The sequence below is a fragment of the Helianthus annuus genome, chromosome 12 (assembly GCF_002127325.2).
Source record: "Helianthus annuus cultivar XRQ/B chromosome 12, HanXRQr2.0-SUNRISE, whole genome shotgun sequence".
Taxonomy (NCBI): domain Eukaryota; kingdom Viridiplantae; phylum Streptophyta; class Magnoliopsida; order Asterales; family Asteraceae; genus Helianthus; species Helianthus annuus.
Window position 1 is genome coordinate 23,638,956 of NC_035444.2, and position 6,000 is coordinate 23,644,955.

Sequence of the window (6,000 nt, forward strand, 5' to 3'; positions counted from 1 at the left end):
AACGAAAGACTTCATTTTCAGTACATGAGCACTGACCGAAGTACCTTCCTGCATGCGACATGTAATGAGAGATCTCATCACCTCAAAACGCTCATGACGAGCTTGCTGCTGAAACATGTTTTTCAGCTGCTCACTCATCTCATATGCTCCTAAGTTTTCCAGATTCTTCTGAAGTTCTGGAATCATCATAGCAAGCATAAGACATGTCACATCTTGGGAATCATCAACATGTTTTTCCCATGTCCTACGGGCTGGACCCGTAGTAGCAGCAGGTGCTTCGGGAATTGGTCCTTCAAGGACATAAGCCTTTTTCTCCGCCCTGAGAACAATTTTCAGGTTGCGGTACCAATCCATGAAGTTAGAATTATCAAGTTTAGCATTTTCAAGGATGGACTTAAGCGAGAATTTGGTGTTATCAGAATTGTTTGTAGACATCTGTAGAATTTAGAAGAAAATTTTATTAGTAATTTTCATGCATTAACCTAATTCAATTTTGACCCAAGATTTACAAATTTTAGGAATTAGGATGAGATCCCATCTCCCCATAACTCAGTGAATGGACTTAGCACTCTTCACTGGCATAGATTGAAGGGTAGGTGACGATCACCAATTGTGTCAGCTACACAATTCTCGGTTTGGGGTCGCATGACGAGTGTTGTCAAGCATTGGTACGTTAACCCCAACTACGCCCACTTTCACAACCGTAGAAGACGTATGCAGGGTAAACACTAACATTCGCTCTCGTGTCACAAAAGTGATATTTGTCCTCAAATAAGAACCGTAGCCCGGCCCATGTAAGCATGGAAATCGCGGAACTACCCCTAACCAAAACCGTAGGCCTGGATGCAGGGTAAACACTAGCACCAGGGGTTCGGATAGATCAGTTCGGGTGTTCTTAATTCAGGGTGGCGTAGAATATCGATTTTAGTTTGGGTTATATTTTAAAATTACCAGTTCGGGTCGTTTTAAAATACTTGTACGGCCTATGGCATGAACATAGGCTATACAATTCCTTTGTAAAAGTCAATTTTACGTTTTAATTTGTGACGACTTGAAACACCTTTCAATCACTCGACCGATTAATTTTAAATACCCTATTTAATCTAAGTTGGTCGTGTCGCAAATTTATTTTAATTAATAACTTTTATTAATTACGGTTTTCAAATTAACTTTTAATTTTGTAAAACCAATTTTGATTTTTGTATTTTAAAATAAACTGTTTATTTTAATTACCTATCCAATACTTAATAAACCTTTTATTAAAATTGTCGTTTTAATGATCGTGTATTAGTTATTAATTTTTATGGCGTAATAAACATCTCATGGCAAAACACAAAATAAATAAATAAATATGCAATTCCGGGTTCATAATATGTTCGGTTCGTTCGAGCCCAAGAACGTGAACCGAGCCCATTAAGTGTAGCACAAACCCTTTTGTGCTCCCACTTAATCTTGGATCCAATCCTAAAAAAAACTTCCTTTTTTTTGTTTGTTTAAATTTCCGATTGGAAAAATTTAATGAGTTCTATTTTTTTAATAAAAAAAAATATATCGCTTTCATATTAAAATCATTATTTCAATATTTCCAACTTTTAATTTATTTAACCGCGTAACTAAAAAAAACTAATTTAGTACGCGTGTCATAAAAAAAAATTCTAAACCCAGATTTGCATAGTACGATCATTAAGCTAAACGAAATAGGTTAAGGCCAAATATTTTGTCAAAGAGAACTTTGACAAGTGTTCATGTTTGGCCTTAATAAAACTTGCCTATAACTATTATACGTGACAGGATCCTATGCCAAATCTACTCGATTTTAAGCATGCAATCCTATAACTATTTTATAGATCTATAAACACTATAATAAAATTAGCCTACTTTGATTTGTAAGGTGGCTCTGATACCACTGTTGGAAATTTCGTGTAACTATTGGAAAATAATTTTAGTCAGTTTGTTTGACAAACTGAACGCAGCGGAAAACATGTACACGACCAGTGATCTCATTACAATCAAAATAGGTTATAATAAAATTAAAGAATCATGACATCCAAGAAAGACACCTTGGTTCAACGAACGATCTCGCTAGATGATCGTTGATCACGAAATCATATTTGTTCGTTTGAAACAATTTCAAACGAAACCTTTAAACTAAAGAAAAATAAAGTTCAAAAACTTTACTTACCTTTTTGCGTAATCGAAACTAGGATCAATTAAAACTTCACCGTCAATTTGCTATTCTCTTCCTTTTTTCTCTATTCGACGTTCAAGCAAACAACAAATATTTATATTTAGTTTCTGTTTCTATTTGGAACTTTTGAAAGCTTACAACCATCCACCGACTCAAATTCCATATGATGCTTCAACTACTTAAAGTACCGTATCCACCTTTTGATAACCATTTAGGAATCCATAATCGGGACTTATATAAAATTATGAAAAGTCCTTCTTTTTATTAAAAGATATACATATATCTTTTATCTTAAAATAAGGATTAAGAATTGTAATCTAATCACAACTCCTTCATAATTATCTCATAATTATAACAATATCTCTTGTTTTCTTTAATTATCTAATAATTAATAATTATACACATATTATAATTAACATATTAATTATAATGTTTAAATCGCCCCTCCGTAATTATTCCAAATAATTACTTGTTTCTTTCATTACGCTTAATTTTTCGTGATCCGGTGATTAACGATTAAAACACCGTTATATGTTCGTTGCCCAAAGTGTAACTCTTTGGGTCGTACCTTGATGGCAACATTGAATTATAATTGACAATTGAACATTATATCCAACATGTACATCATAGTTTTATGTATTGATCACGAAGAGTAGGTATCTAAATTGCGATTTAGGCATACAATTCTTCGACACAGGTTGGACTAATAATTTTAATTTTTATTCGAGGATTTTGCTAGAAGCGGCTCTGAAGAAACACTAAGTCTAAGCCGAAAGGTTTAGTCTTATGAGTGGTGTCTTGACAAGATGGTTAATCCTTAATCTCTTCTCGACCATCAACTGGGCTTCTTATGAGTATAGATCTGCAAAACAAGAAACCATGCTCGTTACAAGAAGGAGAGGTGGGGGGTTCTCCTTGTAACCACTCTCCGGCATGAGAATAAGTATTCTTTTCAAACGAGCAAACGAGTGTGTGTTAATTATGAGAGAGCAAGAGAAGCGATCCTTGAACATTTAGAGGAGTCTCGTATTTATAGCTAGAGGAGGGAGAGGAGGATCAAGGGTTGATGGGCTTGGCACAACTGTCACTGTCGAAGGATATCTGTTTGATCTCCTCTGGCAAGACAGACAGTGTCTGCAGAAGTGGTGGTGACGTGGCGCGACATGGTTGGTCGCACGTTATCATCCAATTGTACCTCTTGTCAGGCCTATCATCAACCGCTTGGTGGAGATCGTGGTGCAGCATTTGGTGACGACTAAATGGTGCCATGCATTCGTCCTTTTGTACTTGTTGTCCCCTGCACAATTCCTTCATCCTCTATAACACCCTATAGCTCCAGCCTATTTCGAGAAGTACCTGTCAATCAATCTTTAGGAAAATACGTCAGTTTACACTGGTAAATACAATTTAACTGACTCGTTTTGAAAACATTTAAGAAAATTGATTTAGGTGTACATGGCACAAATCATTTATAACTTGGGACAATCTTTATTAAGATCTTGTATACAGCTTTACGTATTTGTCATACATGTGGGGCCGGTTTGTAAGCCGGACATGATTAACTGACTCACCACTTATAAAACCCACAAAGGAGTTATCCCCAACTTGTGGGTAATTTAATAATTAGCATTTGCATCTGTCAGGTACACGCCTGCACCCCGTGCATAGGTCGTGGCCATTAATAACTTAAATGAGCCGAGGATATCCAGGACACGGTCGTTAACCCCCAAATGCTTATGTTATCAAATAATACAGATTAAAACGGGTCATGCGGATTTATTAAATCACAATCCGACAAAATAATCCCATACCCGACCAAGCGGTATTAATATACCGTATCCCAAGCCCGTATAGGGAAAATAAGTTAAAAATATTTACCTGGTGATAGCAGTAAAATTCCTAAGGTTCTTGAAGGCACTTTTTACTGGAAGCTATTTAATCTGTATAAAAGGTTTAATTAACCTATTAGGATGCTAACGGGTCTTTAATTAAGTCAAGGACTTAGACCGGCTAGCTAGAAGGAAACCTTACGGTTCTAAGCGCTAGATTAAGCGAAGACCGGGATGGAATGTGATTTAGACCCGACAAGCTTGGATACTTGTATAATTTGGGTAAACTAAACACATTCTGGAAAATGAGACTTTAATGATATGGTTAAGCCCGTTTCGGCTATTTTACGTAAACTAGACACGTAAACCGATCAGAACGCATAATCGCTTAACGGGTAACCAAATAAATTATATACATGTCTTAATCGTTATTATGCTCAAAATATGTTAATATATCAGTAATATATCAACATATGTGCCCAAAAAGTAATTTAAACCAAAATAAGTCCCATAAGGGCATTTTGGTAATTTTAATGCTCATAAAAGAGTTTATTTATAAAACTGAGTTCCAGGTCTGATTAAATTAGTAAAAACATGTATTTTGATAGGTTATATCAGCATGATACTTTATATGTGGAAAATATACCTTTTATAACCAACTATGCACCGAAGGGGTATTTTGGTAATTTTACATAAGCTTTTAAAAGTCAAAACAGGCTTCTGAGTTTAAAAACTTTAGCTTACTGTATAATTATATAAATTAGCTTAAAACATCAGTAGGTAATGAGTTTTATATGCCAAATATAGTTTTGACCGATACTAGGTGCTAGAAATGCTTAAAAGTCGATTTAAAGGGGTATTTGAGTTAAAATAAGAAATCTGAGTTTTTGATCAGTTTAAAAGGTTCAAAATATTTCATTTATCATATAGAATCAGTAGCAAAAGGTTTGGTATTGAAAAGTTAGGTAAAACTCATTTTATGCGTGAAAAGGGTAAAACCGACAATTACCGAAATCAAGCTATAATCCTATGTTATGCTCAGCTTAAAAATAATTAAAAATCTTCAAAAATCCCAAAATATTATTTTACATCAGTAAGTCAAAAGTTTGGTGTTATAAATCGGGTTTAGATAGGCTTTATGCTAATTACGCCTTTTAAATAATAATTACGCTATTGAGCATAACTCCTATTCTAGACCTCAACTTGATGTCAAATTTTCGGGACATGACTAAATATCAGTAGCAAAGGTGTTAGTCCATTCACATTGCTAAAAATCTCAGTTGTATGTACAAAGGGCGTTTATGGCATTATTAAGCATAATTACGATCAAGTGCATATAATTCAAACCACAAGGCATCATGCAATATAACTCCAGAGGGTTATACTACTAAGTAATGTGGTCCAAAAGGAAGCTTAAAACATGGAAGAATTAAGCTTGAACGGGTCAGAACTGAAAGTCAAAGCAAAAGTCAAGCTTTTGCGACTTTCGGTTATAAACTGACCTTAGACTATTAATTGCCGGGTTAGGACAGATAAGACATGTTTTAATATCAATTACCAAGTCATTAGAATGTTAAAATATAATTTAGAACCTCTGGTTTATTAATTTTAATCATTTTTTACTATTCTGTCCAGTTTGACTTTTGTCAAAGTACTTTGACCTGACAATTAACTGGTCAAACGAGATAATTAGGAGATGCCCCTTTAAGGGTTAATCACCTATACTAATGTTGTCTTGTAACTACTTTCAATCTGATCAGTAGTTAAACCATATGAGATTAATACGAAAGTCAAACTAAATTTACGCTAAGTTTGACTCTAGAGTAATTAAGCTAATTATAACGACTAAACAAGTAATTAGAGGCTTACTTAAGGTCCGAGCAGTCTTTTCTACACTTGAGAGTCTTCTTCTTGTCCTTAGCAAGCTCCAGGTGATGTTGATTAGCAATTGATGCAAGTGAGCAAATGAACCTCAAGACTAAG